General features: G+C 49.2%; 2 protein-coding genes across 2 annotated transcripts in view; both read left to right on the top strand.

The window, feature by feature from the left end:
* The window catches only part of KIF5C (kinesin family member 5C), an 81,556-nt gene extending 77,341 nt beyond the window's left edge, over positions 1 to 4,215 (top strand). The window contains exon 26 of the mRNA XM_071562453.1: positions 534 to 4,215. The gene's annotated coding sequence lies outside the window, so the exon portion shown is untranslated. The remainder of the gene's footprint in view (positions 1 to 533) is intronic.
* A 2,812-nt stretch (positions 4,216 to 7,027) lies between these two features.
* Positions 7,028 to 22,745, top strand: part of LYPD6B (LY6/PLAUR domain containing 6B) — a 56,207-nt gene continuing 40,489 nt past the window's right edge. The window contains exon 1 of the mRNA XM_071562216.1: positions 7,028 to 7,194. The gene's annotated coding sequence lies outside the window, so the exon portion shown is untranslated. The remainder of the gene's footprint in view (positions 7,195 to 22,745) is intronic.

Raw genomic sequence — 22,745 nt, 5'->3', positions numbered from 1 at the left:
GGGAGAGGCTGAGGGAGCTGGGGGTGTTCAGCCTGGAGAAGAGGAGGCTCAGAGGTGACCTCAGCACTGTCTGGAACTGCCTGAAGGGAAGTTCTGGCCAGGTGGGGGTTGGTCTCTTCTCCCAGGCACTCAGCAATAGGACAAGGGGGCACGATGGGCTCAAGCTCTGCCAGGAGAGGTTTAGGTTGGAGATCAGGAAAAAATTCTTTGCAGAGAGAGTGCTCAGGGATTGGAATGGGCTGCCCAGAGAGGGGGTGGATTCCCCATCCCTGGAGGTTTTGAAACTGAGCTTGGCCGTGGCACTGAGTGCCATGATCTGGTAAAGGGACTGGAGTTGGCCCAAGGGTTGGACTTGATGATCTCAGAGGGCTTTTCCAACCCAATCCATTCTAGGATTCTATGAAATCCCATGAAGTGCCAGCCTTTGCTTTCCGGGACTCTGTTACGGAGCCTCTTGTGTTGGGGACATCCCCTGGGGGTTCTTCCCTCCCCCCAAACCCCACTAACCTGCTGTCTCTCTGCTCTCTTGGCAGGTCAGTCCCACTGAGCATGTTCAGGACTGTCATTTATTCACTCCTTTCTTTCCTGCCCCTTCTCCACCCGCCCCACGTCCCGTTGTCCTGCCCACGCTCCGGCCGTCAGCGCCGCTTCGCTCCGGGCGCTCCGCGGGATCTCCTGGGCCACTGTCCTGCTCCACCCTCCTGCTCACCCCTGCCCAGTGGGGTGCTGGACATTCCCATCTCAGTCAGGATAGGGAGGCTGCCACCCCCAGGCCACCTTGGCACTGCTTGGGTTGGGGCTTCGACACTCAAAGTGATGCTTTTCCCCCCTCGAGGTCTCCGTTGCATCCGTAAATCCCGACTTCTGGCAGCAAAGAATTAAAGATCCACTGACCAAGTGCCACCAAAGGCAGGTGATTGTGCTCTGTCATGACTGATTTACTGTATAATATACATATTATTTTATATTTTTAGGGGGATGAAAATGTGCTGCTATGTGGTTTCGTTTTCCCGCTTTACATTTTCAGAAGGAAATTTCCCCAAAGAACCGTTTGTAAAATCCTGAGGGAAAACAAAGAAACAAAAAAAATAACCCTTGGACTGTATAAAATAACCTTTTATTGCAGTACCTGGTCGAGATCAAATGGGATGCAGAGAAATCTGTTAGTCTAGAGGTAGGATTTGAGGTTTGGTGGTTCCATGGATATATTTGTGTGACCTGTTGGAAAATGAAGCTGCTCGTAGTTCTCCCACCGTGGTGGGTTCTCCTGGAGTGTGATGTTTGTGAGTGTCATTCCTTAGGAAATTTTGGAGGCTTTCAGAATGCTGTGGAAACCTTGTCTTGGAAAATCTGACAAGCATTTCCCTCCTCCCCTTTCCCCCTTCCCCACGTGCCTTTGGCAAGCCCCGATCTGTTTGCCCCGGAATTCACATTAAAGTCCCTTCAAGGAACAAAGGCAAAGAAACTCCCCCAAAACCCCAGATCCTCCCTTAAAAAATGACAGAGGGGAGAGTCCAAAAGGAGCTGAGAGTTGTTGGGAATACCCTTGCTGGGATTTCAGGAGCACCTTCCGAGGGGAAAGGAGAGGGTCTGGAAGTCACCGACCTCCTCATGGTCCACTGGGATGGTCTCACCGAGGTAAGGACGAGCCTTCCCTGTGTGTCTCTCTGGAGCCAGGCAGCAAATTCCCAACTTCCCAGCAAGGGGGCACTGGAATCACTCTGGGAAGGTGCTGCTCCTGCTCTTCCCTGCCTGCACATCCTGCAGGTCGGTCGGGTTTAGGCAAACCGGGATTACAGGGAGGTTAAGCCGAGCATCACCCTCGAGTCCTTTTTTGCAGACTTTGGCTCTTCTTTAATTTTTGGTTGTTGTTTTTTTTTTAATTTATTGGTAGGAGTAGAACTATTTGGTTCTGTAGAGTGTGAATTGACTTTAGGTATTTTTTTCTACTGAAACGAAGGTGTTGCAAAGTTGGGACTTAATTTAACTGTTTCCTTTTTTGTTGTTGTTGTTGGGTTGGTTGTTTTTTTTTTTTTAATGTTGCACTATTTTGGGGAGCATTTTGCTAAACATATTTAACGAAGCTGCAAATTTGCATGTGTTTAATTTATTTTGTATTTTCCAGAGTTTTATATTTTCTTTCTTTCTTTCCGTGCTTGTGCACTGCCAGAAGAACCAACTGTGAACTTGCCATATGCAATCTTGAATCAAATCACTAACTCAGAACCACTCTGGGCTATTTCACCAGCTGGTTGGGAGCTGAAGTTTCTACTATGAACTAAGAACCCTCTTGGTTTGGTTTTGGGAAAGGCACCAAACTCTTTTTGTGTCACAGGAAAACTTTTTCTGTTCTGTTCTTCCAACTCAAGAGTTTGGTGTGGAATTGTATCCTAAATGTGATATTAAATAATAAAAAAAAAGGTGTGAATTCCTCAGAGCATCAGCAGTTGTGCAGGGCAGTGCTGAGATCCTCCTGCAGCTGGAGGAGGAGGTTGACTTGGACATCTCTTAGTGGTGCTAGTGCTGATCAGCCAGTCAGTCCCACTAGCTGCAAACCCAACTAAGTTTCTCCGAGTTCACTTTCCCAGCCAGATGCAGGAGGGTTTTTCTCCTGCTGAAATGGCCCAAAGATGCCTTAGGCTAAAATTCTCCACATATTTCCCAACTGGAAAGCCATGACTTGTGGGTTAAAAACGCTCTGCTGGTCTATCAGTGCTTGGGTTTGAAGCCTCTTTTAATGAGGTGATTTCAGTTTGTACCACGAGTTGTATATTCCACTTTTGTACCATTTTTAAGGCTTTCACCTTTTCTCTGTGGAAAGGAGAACCACTCCTGTGCTCTGCAGGGATCCAGCCCTGCCTCTTGCTGTCTCTGCCACCTGATTCTTTCCTTTCTTTCCCCTTGGAGTGTTGTGTTCTCTTCATCCAAGGCTCATTTTCAAGTTGTGGTTTGTACAGCGCAAAGGAAATGTCACATCTCAACTGTCATGCATGGGACAAAGTGGGGTGGGAATGCCCTTCATGGAGGGGAAATTGTTTCAGATGGAACTGAAGTGCATATTGTTCTTTTTTTTGCTAGTAATTAAACAGTATTTCTGGCTCCCTCGAGCTTCTCTCCATGGTATGTTCAAATATCTTGTGTTTGTCCTGGAGTTCACGGTTCACCCACTTGTTTTCTGGAGAGCAAGGGAAGTTTGAAGCCTGGAAAGGTCTCAGCTGATGCATTTTTAAGATTTGTATTTAACTCAACAAGGGTGAGAGTTGGATTATCCTGAATAGACTGAAAAACAAGGCACAGAAATTTTTCCTCTGCTAATTCCTGCCTACAGAACCTTCCCAATTTCATTTTATAAAGCCTGATGCACTAAGGTGCATCTTTGCCTGAAGTTTTTATAAATCATGGAATCCTGGAGTGGATTGAGTTGGAAGGGACATAAAAGACCATCTTATTCCACCCCCTGCCATGGGCAGGGACACCTTCCACAGTCCCAGGTGGCTCCAGCCTGGCCTTGGACACTCCCAGGGATGGATCCAGGGGCAGCCACAGCTTCTCTGCCCAACCTGTGCCAGGGCCTGCCCACCCTCCCAGCCAGGAATCCCTTCCCAGTATCCAATCTCCCCTAAGGCTTGAAAATAAAGCAAATAAACCATTTTATAATTTGAAGGGATGGGTGTTCAAACCAAACGGCGCCGAAGGTCCAAGAGGAAAAGGCCTCACCAGCTTTCCATTGTTGGAGGAGAAACACCTCGGGAAAGTCCACCCCAGTGGGAAAAGGGAGGAAATGAGGGAATAAAGTGATAGCAGGATAATCTCAATCTCCCCTTGCTTTGATTCGTGTCCTCACTGTGCCTGTACGGACCGCGCCGCGCTGGCAGCGCCCGCCGGGACGGCGCCGGGTCCTGCCGCGCCCCCAGCCCTGCCCACCCACACCCTCCTGGGGGGCACCCACGGGGGCTGGGGCACCCTGTAGATTTCTACCTGTCTAGTTTGTAAAGTTGTGTAATGTGTGCTGCAGATGTGTATTCTCTGGGCTCTGTGTATCTTTACAGTAGTGTTCGATTTAGGATTAAAACAGAACAAAAGAAATAAATTGTGGACACGTTTTGCTGGTAACAAGGGGGAAATTTTTTTTTTTAATTTTTTTTTTTTGCCATAGCATCAAATGATGCTGAAATGTATTAAAGTCTTGATAGCAAACCTGAACCCTCCCCCCAGCATCCCGTGGAGAGAAGTCTTTTATCTTTGTGCTGAATTCTGCGAGAGATGGATGGATGGAGGGATGGATGGAGGGAGGGAGGGAGGGAGGGAGGGAGGGAGGGAGGGAGGGATGGAAAAAAGGGTGGATGGATGGATGGATGGATGGATAGATGCATGGATGCATGGAAAAGTGGGTGGGTGGATGGATGGATGGATGGATGGATGGATGGATGGATGGATGGATGGAGGGATGGAGGGATGGATGGATGGATGGATGGATGGATGGAAAAGTGGATGGATGGAAGAATGGAGGAATGGAAGGGTGGAGGGATGGATGGATGCATGGAGGGATGGAGGGATGGAAAAGTGGATGGATGGATGGATGGATGGATGGATGGATGGATGGATGGATGGATGGATGGATGGAAAAGTGGATGAATGGAAGGAGTGATGGATGGAGGGATGGATGGATGGAAGGAGGAAGGGATGGATGGATGGATGGATGGATGGAAGGAGGAAGGGATGGATGGATGGATGGATGGATGGATGGATGGATGGATGGATGGAAGGAGGGATGGATGGATGGATGGATGGATGGATGGATGGATGGATGGATGGATGGAGGAAGGGAGGGAGGGAGAGATGGATGGATGGATGGATGGATGGATGGAAAAGTGGATGGATGGAAGAATGGAGGAATGGAAGGATGGAGGGATGGATGAATGGAAGGAGTGATGGATGGAGGGATGGATGGATGGATGGAGGGATGGAAAAGTGGATGGATGAATGGATGGATGGATGGATGGATGGATGGATGGATGGATGGATGGATGGAAAAGTGGATGAATGGAAGGAGTGATGGATGGAGGGATGGATGGATGGATGGAAGGAGGAAAGGATGGATGGATGGATGGATGGATGGATGGATGGATGGATGGATGGAAAAGTGGATGGATGGAAGGATGGATGGGTGGCTGGAAGGATACACTGGCACACTGCATGAGTTGTATCATTTGGAATCCCTTACAGTGGAAGATAAAACTGAGCTAAACTCTCTGGTGTGGATGTGGTGGGACATGGTACCTCCAGCAGTGACTGCACTCTGGAACCAGGGACAGGACCCAGGGAATGGCTGGAGCTGTGCCAGGGAGGGATAGGTTGGATCTCAGGGAAAGGGTGGGGGGCACTGCCCAGGCTCCCCAGGGCAATGGCCACGGCCTCAAGGCTGCCAGAGCTCCAGGAGGGTTTGGCCAACAGCACAGAGACATGGAGGATTGTTGGGGTTTCTGTGCAGAGCCAGGAGTTGGCCTGGATGATCCCTTCCAACTCAGAATATTCCATGATTTATGGGTGATCCATTCAGTGGAACCGCACTCCTGAGTGTGCTGGAATCCCATCCCAGGCCACACTCTGGATTTTACCTTTCCTTCCAAACCTGCACAAAGTAATTCATAGAATCCCAGACTGTTTGGGTTGGAAGGGGCCTTAAAGCCCACCCAGTGCCACCCCTGCCATGGCCAGGGACACCTCCCACTATCCCAGGTGGCTCCAAGCCCTGTCCAACCTGGCCTTGGACACTTCCAGGGTGGGGTGTTAATTAAAAGGTTTGGATGACTGGGAGATGAACACATAGCATTAATTTTTATTTTTATTTGTAAATAATTGCATCTTCTCTACCGCCTCTCCATGGACAAATCCTTTGTTCCTCCAGTTTTTTAGTAGCCTGGAGGATCACAGGGAGGCTCCTCCATGTAACCTCTCCATGCATTTCCATCTTTACAGGAATATTACACTGACTTTGGGTGCAGTGTAGTGAAGTTCCTGCAGCCTCCTTAAAGTCAGAGCTTATTAGCTTATTTCCAGTAATTATTACTCTGAGCATTTCTCAATTAAACCATTCTTTTTCTCCTCAGCAATGCAAATTCCAGACACTCCGTGGTTTCTGGAGAAATGGATTGCTCTCCTTTTTTTGTTGTTGATGAGCAGATTTCTAACGAGGATTACACGGTAGCTGAGTCAGAAATTAGTCTGGTGAAATTTGGAGTCGATTATTTCTAAATGAGAATAAACACTCGATTGTGCTGCTTTCAGTGTGTGAAAGGCACTTCCTTCCCCTCTGAGAAGCTCCTGCCTGCAGGATGAGGGTGGCTTTTCAGTGCAGATGGTTTCTAGCAAGGAGAGCAGATGGGAAGCCCAACCATTCCCCACCAGGACAAAACGCGGTGCCAGAGCCTTTGCCGGGAGTCAAACCCCTCGCAGATCTCTCAGATAAAGGCTGTGCCTGGAGGACGAGCTCAATTACAGAGCAGACTGTTTGCAAGTACATCCCTGCAATTTCACTTTAGGAATGTGGGATTGCGGCACTTAATTAACTCTATGAAAACATCACAAATTACTGTATCTATTTCCAAGCTCCAGTTTACGCAAGAGCCCGGTGAAAAAAAACAACAAAGGAACGGGCTTTGCATCCCTAGAAAAATCCTCGCTGCGAGCCTGGCACTGCTGATTTAAACACTTGAATAATTTATCTGCCAGCACAGCTGAACCCAATGGAGCCTGAATTTACCCTAAAATGAGTTTAGTCGGTAGTTTGGGGTTAAGATACCTGGTGGTGACACGTCTCAGCACCCCCTGGCTGTGCCGGGATGCCACTCTGATGCCAGTCCCGGGGTTCTCTGGAGGTGTCGGGGGATGCTCGGAGGGGGGTCCCCTCCTCTCCCCCGCAGCTGGTCCCGCCCTGCCCGCAGGTGCCACCGCCCCTGGGGCGGGCACGGGGTGTCCGAGCGGAGCTCCCGCCCCGGCCCCTCCTCCGGCACCGCCCGCACGGCCAGGGGCGCACAGCCCCGGTGTGTCGGAGCTCCCGAGTCCCGGTATCCCGGTGCTTCGTTGACACGGTATCCCGGTGCCCCTGTGTCCCGGTGCCCCTGTGTCCCGGTGCCCCTGTGTCCCGGTACCCGCTGCTTCGTTGTCCCGGTGTTCGCCGCCCCTGGACGGACGGTGAGTGCGGGGAAGGGGCCCGGGGCGGGAGCGGGTTCGGGGCTGCGGGACCCCCGTCCTGCCGCCCCCGGGGGATGCTGACCCGCGGGACCCGGGAGCGGGGCTGGCACCCGGGGCGGGGGGTGCTGGTGTGCGGGAGTGCGAGGTGGCACCGGAATCAGGGTGTCCCCAGCCCCATGGGGAGCGGGAGGTGGCACACAAATCAGGGTGTCCCCAGCCCCACGGGGAGCGGGAGGTGGCACCCAAAGCAGGGTGTCCCCAGCCCCATGGGGAGCAGGAGGTGGCACCTAAATCAGGGTGTCCCCAGCCCCATGGGGGACGGGAGGTGGCACCGGAATCAGGGTGTCCCCAGCCCCATGGGGGACGGGAGGTGGCACCGGAATCAGGGTGTCCCCAGCCCCACGGGGAGCGGGAGGTGGCACCCAAATCAGGGTGTCCCCAGCCCCATGGGGAGCAGGAGGTGGCACCCAAATCAGGGTGTCCCCAGCAGCTGGTGGGAAGGAGCCAGACTGTGGGAATCGCTGGGTGTGCAGCGTCAGGTGTTGGGACCCAAATCATAGCCCGTGTTTTACAATGGGTTGTAAAAGTGCAGTTGTTACACCCCTCCTGCTGCTTCCAGAGCTGTAAAAGGTCCTGTGCTCCCAGTTCCCCAGGGATGGCTCCCAGTTCCCCAGGGATGGCTCCCAGTTCCCCAGGGATTGCTCCCAGTTCCTCAGGAATTGCTCTGAAATTCCCAGGGATGGCTCCCAGTTCCCCAGGGATTGCTCCCAGTTCCTCAGGAATTGCTCTGAAATTCCCAGGGATGGCTCCCAGTTCCCCAGGGATTGCTGCCCAGGGATGGCTCCCAGTTCCTCAGGGGTGGCAGCAAGTCTTGGGCCCTTCCAAAGGAGCTGTGATGGCCCTCACTGGAAGGAATAACAGAACACAGGAAAAATGTGCCCAGGGAAGCAAAGACCAGGAAGGAAAACAATCCAAGCTGCCCACCATGAAGGCTGGACAGGGATGTTGGCCAAGGACTTGGAGGGACAGGACACAGGGAATGGCTTCCCACTGCCAGAGGGCAGGGCTAGGTGGGATATTGGGAAGGAATTGGTGGCTGGGAGGGTGGGCAGGCCCTGGCACAGGTTGGGCAGAGAAGCTGTGGCTGCCCCTGGATCCATCCCTGGGAGTGTCCAAGGCCAGGCTGGAGCAACCTGGGCTGGTGCAAGGTGTCTCTGCCCATGGCAGGGGTTTGGAATGAGATGGGATTTAAGGCCCAATCCAACCCAAACCATCCTGTGAAAGTCCCTGGGCAGGTGCTGGGCTGGCACTGCCAGGCTGTTGCTGCCCTTTGCAGGGTGTTTCTGCTGAGAACAGACCCTGCCTTCTTGCAGCTATTCCCTGTATCCAGAGGGACATCCCTGCCCTGGATGAGGCTGGAAATCCTTTGGGACAAGAGGCAGCAGTTCCTGTGGTGTCCCAGGTGCTGTGTGGGGCCCGTGGGTGCTCTGCCAATGCAGGCAATGGAAACAGTCCCAGGGCTGGGCAGTGTTCGAGGTTCAGGCTATGCAAGACTCAGCTGGTTGGTTCCTAAGGGCAATCCCAGGAAAATGGGGTTGTGTGAGTTGCCATCTGTCCAAGGGGAAATGCAGGGAGGGTCTGGAGCTGCACATGGGGAGACCAGAGGCACTGCAGAGCCTCTTGGAGAAATCCAGGGCTGGCAATGCCACGTGCCTCAAGTTCCCTCCCTCCATAAACATCTTTGCTGAAAATTCTAAAAGCTGAAACGCTGAGATCTCTGTTTCTCAGGTCAGTTTGGAACCCCCAAGTTTAAAGTTTTGGAGCTTCCTCCATAACTGAACCACCCCATTCTGCCTCTGCTTGGATGAGCTTTTAAGATAAAGACAACAAAAATTAGAAGGTTTCTGATGAGAAAGGGTTTTGTTTGGGAATACCCAGAGCAGCTTGGAGAAAGGAACTCGGAGGTGGAAGTCTCTGTCCTCCTGTGGAGTGTTTGTCTCCTGGCAGTCCCTGGCCAGGCCGTGTACCTGCAGTGCAGGTGAATTCCAGAGGTGATTGCACGTGGATGTTTTATGGCAGGAGGAAGGGAGTTGTCCTGGTTGTTCCACAGCTTGGTGAGTCATCAATCTTTGCAGGGTGATCGTTTGGCTCTCCCAGTCAGCCCACAATTAGCTCAGCTCCCAGGGCTTTCCCTCTCCCCACCAGGCCTTGCTTGAAGTCCATTGACACTTCCCAGTGTGGTGATTGTAGTGCCAGCTCCCAGCCAGTGCCATCCTCTTGGTGCCATCCTTCCCAGGGTGGATAACCTCACCCAGCTGGGTTTGCCAGGGCTGTATCCCAGTGTGGTGATTGCAGTGCCAGCTCCCAGCCAGTGCCATCCTCTTGGTGCCATCCTTCCCAGGGTGGATAACCTCACCCAGCTGGGTTTGCCAGGGCTGTATCCCAGTGTGGTGATTGCAGTGCCAGCTCTCAGCCAGTGCCATCCTTCCCAGGGTGGATACCCTCACTCAGATGGGTTTGCCAGGGCTGTATCCCAGTGTGGTGACTGCAGTGCCAGCTCCCAGCCAGTGCCATCCTCTTGGTGCCATCCCTGCCAGGGTGGATACCCTCACTCAGCCCAGCTGGGCTTTGCCAGGGCTGTATCCCAGCATGGTGACTGCAGTGCCAGCTCCCAGCCAGTGCCATCCCCTTGGTGCCATCCTTCCCAAGGTGGATACCCTCACTCAGCCCAGCTGGGCTTTGCCAGGGCTGTATCCCAGCATGGTGACTGCTGTGCCAGCTCCCAGCCAGTGCCATCCTTCCCAGGGTGGATACCCTCACTCAGATGGGTTTGCCAGGGCTGTATCCCAGCATGGTGACTGCAGTGCCAGCTCCCAGCCAGTGCCATCCCCTTGGTGCCATCCCTGCCAGGGGGGATACCCTCACTCAGCCCAGCTGGGCTTTGCCAGGGCTGTATCCCGGTGTGGTGATTGCAGTGCCAGCTCCCAGCCAGTGCCATCCCCTTGGTGCCATCCCTGCCAGGGTGGATACCCTCACTCAGATGGGTTTGCCAGGGCTGTATCCCAGTGTGGTGACTGCAGTGCCAGCTCCCAGCCAGTGCCATCCCTCCCAGGATGGATACCCTCACTTAGCCCAGCTGGACTTTGCCAGGGCTGTATCCCAGTGTGGTGATTGCAGTGCCAGCTCCCAGCCAGTGCCATCCTCTTGGTGCCATCCTTCCCAGGGTGGATACCCTCACTCAGATGGGTTTGCCAGGGCTGTATCCCAGTGTGGTGATTGCAGTGCCAGCTCCCAGCCAGTGCCATCCCTCCCAGGATGGATACCCTCACTCAGCCCAGCTGGGCTTTGCCAGGGCTGTATCCCAGCATGGTGAATGCCGTGCCAGCTCCCAGGCAGTGCCTTATCTCCTGAATCCCTGACACACAGGGCAGTGTTGATGCTCTGGTCTTTGGGGTGTTGTGGAGTTGGGAAGAGCAGGATTCCATCCCAGCCTGGCTCATCCCCTGGGAATGATGAATAAGTGGAGCTTCAGGGCAGACTTATCTCCTCCCTTCCACACCTTCCCAGCTGGGCCATGTCAAAACCAGCACGAGGTGTAAGATCATCTCCCGACCCCTTGGATCGTGCCCTGGAGTGTGGTGATTACCCTGCTGGGAGTCTAAACATGCAGATGGGAGCACTTAATCCTGCTGTTTGGGAAAAGGGCTGCCCTGCCTTTGTCTTGATGGGAAGAAACCTGTTGTGGCAAATTGCACTAATTCAGAGCTCGGCTTAAGGTGCTGAAATGGAGCTCAGGGGTTATGACATGAGACCGTGGTGGGGTGAGTGTTGTGGACCTTCTTAGAGCTGCTGGGTTTGTCTTGGAATTCAGGGTCACTTGAGGCTGGGAATGAAGGGGTTTGGTGCCTGCTGAAGGAGACCATAGTGGGGTGAGTGTCCAGTGTCCTCTCAGTGCCTTGGACCTTCTTACAGCTGCTGGGTCTGCCTTGGAATTCAGGGTCACTTCAGGCTGGATATGAAGGGGTTTGGTGCCTGTTGAAGGAATCCATGGTGGGGTGAATGTCCTGTGTCCTCTCATTGCCTTGGACCTTATTACAGCTGCTGGGTTTGCACTTTGAGGTCACTTCAGGCTGGGAATGAATGGGTTTGGTGCCTGTTTAAGGAGCATTTCTTAGATGGGAGCTGGAAGGGTTAGTGTGGCTTCTTTCCCCTGGTGGCTGAGAAATCACAGAAGCACAGAATGGCCTGAGTGAGACAAGACCCACAGGGACCATCCAGTCCAACCCTGTCCCTGCACAGACCCCCCAGCAATCCCACCCTGTCCCTCAGAGCATCATCCAAACCCTCCTGGAGCTCTGGCAGCCTTGGGGCCGTGCCCAGTGCCCTGGGGAGCCTGGGCAGTGCCCACCACCCTCTGGGGGAAGGACCTTTCCCTGAGATCCAACCCAACCCTCCCTGGGGAGCCTGGTCAGTGCCCACCACCCTCTGGGGGAAGGACCTTTCCCTGAGATCCAACCCGACCCTCCCTGGGGAACCTGGGCACTGCCCACCACCCTTGGGGGGAAGAGCCTTGTCCTAAAATCCAACCCGACCCTCCCTGGGGAGCCTGGGCACTGCCCACCACCCTCTGGGGGAAGGACCTTTCCCTGAGATCCAACCCAACCCTCCCTGGGGAGCCTGGGCAGTGCCCACCACCCTCGGGAGGAAGGACCTTTCCCTGAGATCCAACCCAACCCTCCCTGGGCAGGCTGGGCAGTGCCCACCACCCTCTGGGGGAAGAGCCTTGTCCTAAAATCCACCTTGACCCTCCCTGGGGAGCCTGGGCAGTGCCCACCACCCTCTGGGGGAAGGACCTTTCCCTGAGATCCAACCTGACCCTCTCTGGCATTTTACCAAAATACAAATTAAACTGAGCAAAGTGCTGTTGGTTGAGGGGCTGGGCTGCAGGTCTGGAGGATTTATTGTTAAATAGTAGAATAGTGGCAAATTCTCCTTCATTAGATCAAAAAAATGAGCAGGATAATAAAATGGGGTTTATTTATTTATTTATTTATTTATTTATTTATTATATATGCATATATATTTATACATATATATTATATACACACATATATATACAAACACATATTTTATATATATACACATACATATAAATTTATATTTATATAAATAAATATATATACACATAAATACATATACACACATACCTACATTTTTATATATAAAAATAAATATACATATACAAATATACATATACAAAAATATATATACACCTACCTATATTTTATATATATACACACACATATATTTTTTATTTATATAGATAATATATATACATACACATATATTTTATATATATACATATATTTTTATATATATATAAATAAATATATATACACAAATATATTCATACATATATTTATATATATTTATATAAATATATATATACATATATATTCACAAATACATATATTTTTAATATATAAAAATAAATATATATATATATAAATATATATTCACACACATATATTTTATATATATATAAATAAATATATATACAAAATATATATATTCACAGATACATATATTTTTATATATAGACAAATAAATATATATATACAAATATATATTCACACATACATATATTTTATATATATAAATAAATGTATATAGAAATATATATATTCACACATACATATATTTTTATATATATAAATTTATATACACAAATATATATATTCAAACATATTTTATATCTATAAAATAAATATATACAAAAATATATATTCACACATACATATATTTTTAATATATAAAAATAAATATATATACAAATATATATTCACAAATACATATATTTTTAATATATAAAAATAAATATATATATACAAATATATATTTACACATACATATATTTTTATATATATATAAATAAATGTATATATACACAAATATATATTCAAACATACATATATTTTTATATATATAAATATATACACAAATATATATATTCACACATATATTTTTATATCTATAAAAATAAATATATATATACAAATATATATTCACACGTATATTTTTAATATATAAAAATAAATATATATACACAAATATATATATTCACACATACATATATTTTTATATATACACACATATATTTATTTACATTTATTTATTATTTATAATAAATTTATTATTCATAATAAATTTATTATTTATTATTTATAAATTTAAATTTAAATTTGCTATTTATTGTTTATAATAAATTTATTATTTATCATTCATATTTTATTATTTTAATTAATTAATTAATTAATTAATTAAGATTTAAAAGAGCATTGCCATCACATTCAGGAGAACTTGCTTACCACTTTCTTTCAGCTTTTATCTCTTTGCTTTTTAATAACATCTCACCATCAACTATTGGCTAATTTTTTTTTTTTTTTCCAAAACAATCCTGCTCAGAGACAGAAATTCCCATTTTTTCCTTTCCTTCCCTGGGAGAACTCTCACATTTGGAGAGACCACCAGATTTCTGGAGTTTCAATTAAACTCTTGACCCTGACACGAAGGATTTGCGGTGCAGAAGACCCTTCCCGTTGGGTGTTTCCACCATCGAGTGAGGCCTTGAGGAGCTGCAGATTTACAGCTGATCTGCACAGACTTGAAAAATAAACTCTCTCCCCTTCTGGGAAGGAATAATTGAAGTTAATAATTAAAGCAGATTAGACAAGAAGAAGGATGTGCCAGGCAGGGCAGGATTTCTCCTCCAGTGGGCCCAGGAAATGAGAGCAGAGCTGGGAGTGCCCTTTGCACTGCCCTCTGTCAGGTGCTCCCAAACCCTCAGTTTTTGTTCAAACCAGCCTGTTAATTTAACTAAAATCTCCTTTTTTTTTTTTGCATTGAGGAGGCAGAGCTGAAGGGCCAGCAGTGTGGGGGACTCCCTTGGGTGGCTCCAGCCCCTGAATTTTGTGCTGCACCAAGGTGGGATTCAGGGGATCCACCACCCCCAGCTGGACCTCAGGGGGCTGTGCTGGTCATCCAAACCTTCTCATTGACACCCACCCTTGGAATGTCCCAGACCAGGTTGGATGGGGCTTGGAGAAACCTGGGATGGTGGGAAGTGTCCCTGCCATGGCTTTGAGATGAACTTTAAGGTCCCTCCCAACCCAAGCCCTTCTGTGACTCTGAGGTTCTCTCACTCAGGGCATCTGCTCTTCAGGCTCTCCATTTGATGCCACGATTAATCAACTTTTTGAAGGTATTGGGTAGCAGGACTGTCAGTTAATCCCAGTGCTGTGCTTCCCAAATCTCTGGAATTGTGGTGTGTGGACTCAGCACTGCAGCTCTTGCTGAGGCTTGGGCACTGGAGGTGTCTGACATGGAATATGATGGAGTGGAATGTTCTTCATGAACAGAATAAGTGTTTCTGTCTCGTATCTCCTCTGTGTTAGCCCAGATTTCCTCCTCCTGTCCAACCTAAAGGGTTGTGATCACATTAAATGGTCCTTTTTGGGTTGTCCTGGTTTGGACAACACCTTCTGTAGTTATAAAAATGTTCTATGGTCCTTTTTGGGTTGTCCTGGTTTGGACAACACCTTCTGTAGATATAAAAATGTTCTATGGTCCTTTTTGGGTTGTCCTGGTTTGGACAACACCTTCTGTAGTTATAAAAATGTTCTATGGTCCTTTTTGGGTTGTCCTGGTTTGGACAACACCTTCTGTAGATATAAAAATGTTCTATGGTCCTTTTTGGGTTGTCCTGGTTTGGACAACACCTTCTTTGTGGGATGGGATAGCATGGGATGGCGTGGGATGGTGTGGGGTAGGATGGCGTGGGATGCTCTGGGATGGGATGGCGTGGGATGGCATGGGATGGTGTGGGATGGGATAGTGTGGGATGGCGTGGGATGCTCTGGGATGGGATAGTGTGGGATGGCGTGGGATGCTCTGGGATGGGATGGTGTGGGATGGCATGGGATGCTCTGGGGTGCTGTGGGATGGGATGGTGTGGGATGGCGTGGGATGCTGTGAGATGGTGTGGGATGCTCTGGGATGCCATCGGATGCTCTGGGATGCCATCGGATGCTCTGGGATGCTCTGGGATGCTGTGGGATGCCATTGGATGCTCTGGGGTGCTCTGGGGTGCTCTGGGATGCTCTGGGATGCTGTGGGATGCCATCGGATGCTCTGGGGTGCTGTGGGATGCTCTGGGATGCTCTGGGGTGCTGTGGGATGGGATGGTGTGGGATGCCGTGGGATGCTGTGAGATGGCATGGAATGCTCTGGGATGCTCTGGGATGCCGTGGGATGGGATGCTCTGGGATGCTGTGGAATGGTATGGGATGGTATAGGATGCCGTGGGATGTTCTGGGATGCTCTGGGATGTTCTGGGATGCTGTGGGATGGCATGGGATGGCGTGGGATGGTATAGGATGCTGTGGGATGGCATAGGATGCTCTGGGATGCTCTGGGATGGGATGGTGTGGGATGGTGTGGGATGGTATGGGATGGTATAGGATAGTGTGGGATGCCACGGGATGCTCTGGGATGGCATGGGATGCTGTGGGATGCTGTGGGATGGTATAGGATGCTCTGGGGTGCTCTGGGATGCTGTGGGATGCTGTGGGATGCCGTGGGATGCTCTGGGATGGTGTGGAATGCTCTGGGATGTTCTGGGATTCTCTGGGATGCCGTGGGATGCTCTGGGATGCCGTGGGATGCTCTGGGATGTTCTGGGATTCTCTGGGATGCCGCGGGATTCTCTGGGATGCCGCGGGATTCTCTGGGATGCCGCGGGATTCTCTGGGATGCCGTGGGATGCTCTGGGATGTTCTGGGATTCTCTGGGATGCCGTGGGATGCTCTGGGATGCCGTGGGATGCTCTGGGTTGCCATGGGATGCCGCGGGATTCTCTGGGATGCCGCAGGATGCTCTGGGATGCCGTGGGATGCTCTGGGATGCCGTGGGATGCTCTGGGTTGCCATGGAATGCTCTGGGATGCTGCCTCCCAAAAAGCTGGATGACAAAACTCCTATTGGATTAAAAGTATCCATGTTTTCACTTCATTTTTAAAAAGCACAGGGCAAACAGCAGCTCTTGGGATGCTTTAATTCAGTGGGAAATGCTCCAAGAGCTGCTGAGGGGGCCAGGATTTAAAGAGATCTTTTGAAGAATCAATCCAGATATACAATGAGAAGGTGCAGGGAGTTGAAGTGGAACAGCACCACTTTTAGCTGGTTTTAAGGGTTGTTCTGTCTTGGAAAAAAAAATATCCAAAGAGCAGAAAATATCATTGGACACTTGAATTTCTTTCTGGACATACTTTGTGTCCCACTGTCATGCTAGAGGTGGTTCTGCTGGTGGCCAGAGGAGACCACAAAGACTTATCCAGAATAAGAATCCAGGATATTTCAGGCTCTACCTGGAGAAAATAAATAGTGCTGATGGACTTGTTGTGCTGACAAATTATTGCTGAATGGCTTTTAATTCTGTTCATGTTCTACCTGGGTGTTTTAACTGTGGAATTAATTCTGTGTGTGCTGGGAGACTTTGGTTCTTTTAAAGTACAGATAAATTAACCCTCTTGATTTTTAGGAGGTGTGTGGGGGTTAAAACCCTTTCAGGATTGCCAGAAACGTGGCATTGCTTCATTTGGGATGAGAAAGTCCCTTTTGTATCACTCTTCCCACGGAAGGCTCAGTTTATTCTGTGTGGATATAACCCATTTTTATTCTCTCCTAATTCCCAATCTATATTTATTAAAGATCTCTGTGTGGCTTTGGGAGTTGTCAGGATTTTGACCACCCCAGTGAAGTGATGAGTGGTGAACCCTTTTAGGAAGAATGTGGAGTGGCAGAGGAATCTTTGTGTCCTCAGCTGCCAAAATCGAGTTGCTCTGAGCTGGCAGAACATTCTCCTCACCGGTTATCGCATGTTTCCAACCCCTCCTGTGGTTAACCAGCACTAGATAAGATCGTGGACTGTCTCCCAGCTGGGGGGGCTGATGATACAATTCACATTTAAATTCCTTTTTCTTTGTGCTTGATTTTTTGTTTCTCGTTGCCTTTGGCTCTCAGGGGGGAATGTTATCGGGTTATTAATGATAATAATTAATAATCCCTGGTGGGTGGAAGGGGTGAGGATGTGCCCTGTTTTCCTGCAGTGCCTCCCTGCTCTCATCAACGTGTTCCATCACAAGTCTGGGCGTGTGCGGGAGGTGAAACCTGAAACTTGGCACTTCAGACGCTTTTTTTTTAAGTCAACAGAGCCAAAAGCAGCCCCAGCACATCCCTCCAACTGCTCTTCCTGTGTCTTAGTGCTGGAAAAGCCAAGAGACTCCCTTAATTTGGCTGTTGGTGGAAGTTTTCTTCAATTTTCCCTGAAGTTTTTAGCAGGTCAAAGTGATATTTGAGTTGAAGTTTTAGGGGTTTGCCAGCAGGGTTTGCTTATTTTCCCAGAGAAATCACCCTGTGTAGGTGTGTTTATCTAGTGAAAAACTGCCTAAAACTTACATAGAAAAACTGCCTAAAACTTACGTAGAAATATTCTTAAACCTGTCAGGAAGTTAATTAATGGCAGTTCAATTAGCTGGAAGAGCAGGTTCCCCTCCACCTCCGCACAACAAACCTGAACAATAATAATCCTTTCAGCTTTGGAGGAGGAAATTCTTAAGTATTTCCACCTCAAACTGGGCATTTCAATCAGGGTTTTGGTGCTGGGCACCTGGAGCAGTTGGTTGTGCCCTCCCCATGGCAGTGCCAGGAACGTGGTGCTTGTGCCAAAGTGGGTTTTATGTTCATCCCTCTGCTTTTTTTTTGGACCTTTTATTGCTCTTTTCTTCCCATGATTTGCCAGATGATTTGAGTCAGGCTGTGCAGAGCTTTATATCTCTTTGGACACCTGATTTTTGGACAGAGCAGGAGCAGCTGCACTGGGAGCTGTTCCATAATCCCTGGAGGAAAAAAACTCCCTCCCATGGGATGGTTACAATAGTGGGATTGTCTTTATTTTTCAAGGATTCTGCCCCTCTGGAGAGCAGAGATTTCCACCTGCAGGGAATTCCCTTGTTTGGAGCTGCTGCTTTGGTGGCAGGAGAACCTTCAGCTCTTCTGGCACCTCAGCCAAGAAGCTGAAGCTTCATTTATTTCTCTATTAATATGAGATAAAACAATATAAAAAGCCCAAATCTTGTGAGGAGCAGCTGGGGGGGCTCAGCTGGAGAAAAGGAACAGCCTCAGGGGAGGTTTAAATTGGATATTAGGGAGAATTCCTTCCTGGAAAACCTTGGAACAGGTTTCCCAGGGCAGTGGTGGATCCCCATCCTGGTGGCACTTGGGGTCATGGGCAGGGATGGCCTTGGCAGTGCTGGGGGGTGGCTGAACTCAGTGACCTGAGAGGGCTTTTCCAGCTTTAGCAATTCCAAACTTTATTCCAGATCTCTTACAAAGTGGCAGTTGGTGAACCTGGATTTTCAGGAACACCATTTCCTTCTGGCTTCTCCCTCAGTCTCCTCCTCACATCGTGTTTTGTTTCTCTCCATAATGGACCTGGTGCTCAAGGAGGTCCCTGTGGTGCTGAGGGAGGTCCCTGTGGTGCTGAGGGAGGTCCCTGTGGTGCTGAGGGAGGTCCCTGTGGTGCTGAGGGAGGTCCCTGTGGTGCTGAGGGAGGTCCCTGTGGTGCTGAGGGAGGTCCCTGTGGTGCTGAGGGAGGTCCCTGTGGTGCTGAGGGAGGTCCCTGTGGTGCTGAGGGAGGTCCCTGTGGTGCTGAGGGAGGTCCCTGTGGTGCTGAGGGAGGTCCCTGTGATGCTCAGGGTGGCCCCTGTGGTGCTGAGGGTGGTCCCTGTGGTGCTGAGGGAGGTCCCTGTGATGCTGAAGGAGGTCCCTGTGGTGCTGAAGGAGGTCCCTGTGGTGCTGAAGGAGGTCCCTGTGGTGCTGAAGGAGGTCCCTGTGATGCTGAAGGAGGTCCCTGTGGTGCTGAGGGAGGTCCCTGTGGTGCTGAGGGAGGTCCCTGTGGTGCTGAGGGAGGTCCCTGTGGTGCTGAGGGAGGTCCCTGTGATGCTGAGGGAGGTCCCTGTGATGCTGAGGGAGGTCCCTGCGGTGTTCAAGGAGATCCCTGGACTGCTGGGTGGGAATTTGGGAGAAATTCTGCTGGGACATTCCTGGCTCCTTCCCAGCACACCCAGTTCCCACAGCCAACCTGGAAGTGGGTGGGGTTGGCAGGAGCAGCAGGAACCCAGCTGAGATGCCTCCTGGAATGGCAGCTCATCAAAGGGCAGGGAGGTCTATAAAAGGAGCAGTAAAGTTGCCTTGAAAGGGTCGGGCTTTACTCGTTTTACTACAGCAGGAAGGTGCCTGTGAGTGTAAAACGCTGGTTTGGGTTGTGGATGGGTTGACATAAAACACGAACTCTTTGAAGAGGCAGAGAAGGGGAAATCCCTTCCCAGCTCTCCTGCTAACTGTGCTCCTGGAAAAGGGCTTGTTTTCCTCTGGGAGAATTTTCAGCTGGGCTAATTTGGCTTTTTGGAAGGGAATTGTTTCCTTTGTGTGAAGGTTGAAGGAGATAATCCACTTGTGAGGCTGCCTGGGAGAGGGTTAATTGTTAATCACCGTCTCCAATATCACTCAGATGGTGCAATGAGGTTTCCCTGCCTGTTCTTGGCACTCTGCTCTGACAGACATCGATCTGCCAGCTCTGCCTTGGGGCTAAATCCCTGAAAACTCGGATGTGTTTGGAAAACAGCCCTCAGAGCAGCACTGAAATCCAGGAAATGCCACCTGGAGCTGTGACATCAGTGTTGGGGTGCTTGGCCAAGGACAGGGAATTCCCAGGGAATTCTGTTCTACCTGTGGGGAGTTGGCAGGATGAGGAATAGGGAAATACAGGGGTTTAAAGCAGCATTCCCTTGGGAAGGGAGGATGGGAAATACAGGAGTTTAAGGCAGCAATTTGGGAAGGGAGGATGGGAAATACAGGGGTTTGAACCTGCATTCCTTTGGGAAAGGAGGATGGGAAATGCAGGGGTTTAAAGCTTCGGTCTTGGAAAGAGAGGATGGGGAAATACAGGGGTTTAAACCTGCATTCCCTTGGGAAAGGAGGATGGAAAAGACCGAGGTTTAAAGATTCACTCTTGGAAAGGGAATAGGGGGAAATACAGCGGTTTAAACCTGCATTCCCTTGGGAAGGGAGGATGGGAAATACAGGAGTTTAAACCTGCATTCCCTTGGGAAGGGAGGATGGGAAATACAGGGGTTTGAACCTGGATTCCTTTGGGAAGGGAGGATGGGAAATACAGGAGTTTAAAGCAGCACTCTTGGAAAAGGAGGATGGGAAATACAGGGGGTTAAACCTGCATTCCCTTGGGAAGGGAGGATGGGAAATACAGGGGGTTAAACCTGCATTCCCTTGGGAAGGGAGAATGGGAAATACAGGGGTTTAAACTGTGACTCTCTTGGAAAGAGAGGATGGGAAATACAGGGATTTGAACCTGCATTCCTTTGGGAAGGGAGGATGGGAAATACAGGAGTTTAAAGCAGCACTCTTGGAAAAGGAGGATGGGAAATACAGGGGTTTAAGCCTGCATTCCTTTGGGAAGGGAGGATGGGAAATTCAGGGGTTTAAAGTATCAGTCTTGGAAAGGGAATAGGGGAAAATACAGGGGTTTAAACCTGCATTCCCTTGGAAAGAGAGGATGGGAAATTCAGGGGTTTAAACTGTGACTCTGTTGGAAAGGAAGGATGGAACATACAGGGGTTTAAAGCATCACTCTTGGAAAGGGGGAACGAGAAATACAGAGGTTTAAACTGTGACTCTTGGAAAGGGAGGGTGGGGAAATGCAGGGGGTTAAAGCATCACTCTCTTGGAAATATGGGGCTTTGTCCTGGTTTACCACAGGTGTTTATCTGCACTGAGAATGCAGCTGTTTTGTGTGCCAAAGCCATGGGATGAGAGAGTTGATAAGGGAAGCAAAGACTGGAATGCAGGTTTCCCTCCTCCCAGCTGATTCTGTGCTCTGTGTGTGTGGAGTCCTTTCCTCTGTGTGTGTGTTTTCCTGTGTGAGTGTTTCTGTGTCTCTTTGGATTATTTCCCTGGCTCTGTGTGCAATTTCCCTGGCTCTGTGTGCAGTTTTCCTCTGGATATTTTCCCCCTCTGTGTGTGTGTATTTCCCCCTCTGTGTGTGTGTATTTCCCCCTCTGTGTGTGTGTATTTCCCCCTCTGTGTGTGTGTATTTCCCCCTCTGTGTGTGTGTATTTTCCCCTCTGTGTGTGTGTATTTTCCCCCTCTGTGTGTGTGTATTTCCCCCTCTGTGTGTGTGTATTTCCCCCTCTGTGTGTGTGTATTTCCCCTTCTGTGTGTGTGTATTTCCCCCTCTGTGTGTGTGTATTTTCCCCCTCTGTGTGTGTGTATTTCCCCCTCTGTGTGTGTGTATTTTCCCCTGCAAGTGTTGAATTTTTCTGAGTGTGTGGAGTTTCCCTCTGTGTGTGTTTTCTCTCTCTCTGTGCATTTTCTCTCTGTGTGTGTGTTTTCTCTGTGTGTATTTTCTCTGTGTGTGTGTGTGTGTGTATTTTCCCCCTCTGTTTCTGTGTATTTCCCCCCTCTGTTTCTGTATTTCCCCCCTCTGTTTCTGTGTATTTCCCCCCTCTGTTTCTGTATTTCCCCCCTCTGTTTCTGTATTTTCCCCCTCTGTTTCTGTGTATTTCCCCCCCCCGTTTCTGTGTATTTTTCCCCTCTGTTTGTGTGCAGTTTCCTCCCTCTGTTTCTGTATTTCCCCCCCTCTGTTTCTGTGTATTTCCCCCTCTGTTTCTGTGTATTTTCCCCCTCTGTTTCTGTGTATTTCCCCCTCTGTTTCTGTGTATTTCCCCCTCTGTTTCTGTGTATTTCCCCCTCTGTTTCTGTGTATTTTCCCCCTCTGTTTCTGTGTATTTTCCCCCTCTGTTTATGTGTATTTTCCCCCTCTGTTTCTGTGTATTTTCCCCCTCTGTTTATGTGTATTTTCCCCCTCTGTTTATGTGTATTTTCCCCCTCTGTGTGTGTATTTTCTCCCTCTTTTTGTGAGTATTTCCCCCCTCTGTGTGTGTATTTTCTTGCCCAGTGCAAGGAGTTTTCCTCTGTCTCTGTGGAGTGACTTTCCCTCTGTGTATGTGTGAATTTTCTCCCTGAGAGTGTTGAATTTCTCTGTGTGTGTGTGGAGTCTTTTCCTGTGTGTGCAGTTTCCCTTTGGATGTCATGGAGTTCCTGCTGATTCCAGGAATGGCTCCACTGGAGTTTGGTGGAGGTTTTTCCTGTCTCTGTGTTGGTGAAAAGGACTTGGCAGGTTGAGCTTTGCTGTGTTTTCACCCTGGGCAATCCCTCTTACCAAAATCACCCCAAGTTTCCAATGTCCAAGCACAGAAACAATTTCTGGTGGATTTAAATCCGGGAATGCCATGGAGTTCCTGCTGATTCCAGGAATGGCTCCACTGGAGTTTCCTTGAGGATTTTTCCTGAGTCTGTGTTGGTGAAAAAGGGCCTGGCAGGTTGAGCTTTGCTGTGTTTTCACCCTGGACAATCCAT

The sequence above is a fragment of the Pithys albifrons genome, chromosome 8 (genome assembly GCF_047495875.1).
Source record: "Pithys albifrons albifrons isolate INPA30051 chromosome 8, PitAlb_v1, whole genome shotgun sequence".
In the NCBI taxonomy this organism is placed as follows: Eukaryota; Metazoa; Chordata; class Aves; order Passeriformes; family Thamnophilidae; genus Pithys; species Pithys albifrons.
Note: the sequence above shows the minus strand (reverse complement) of the source record. Positions and strands in the feature narration are given on the sequence as shown.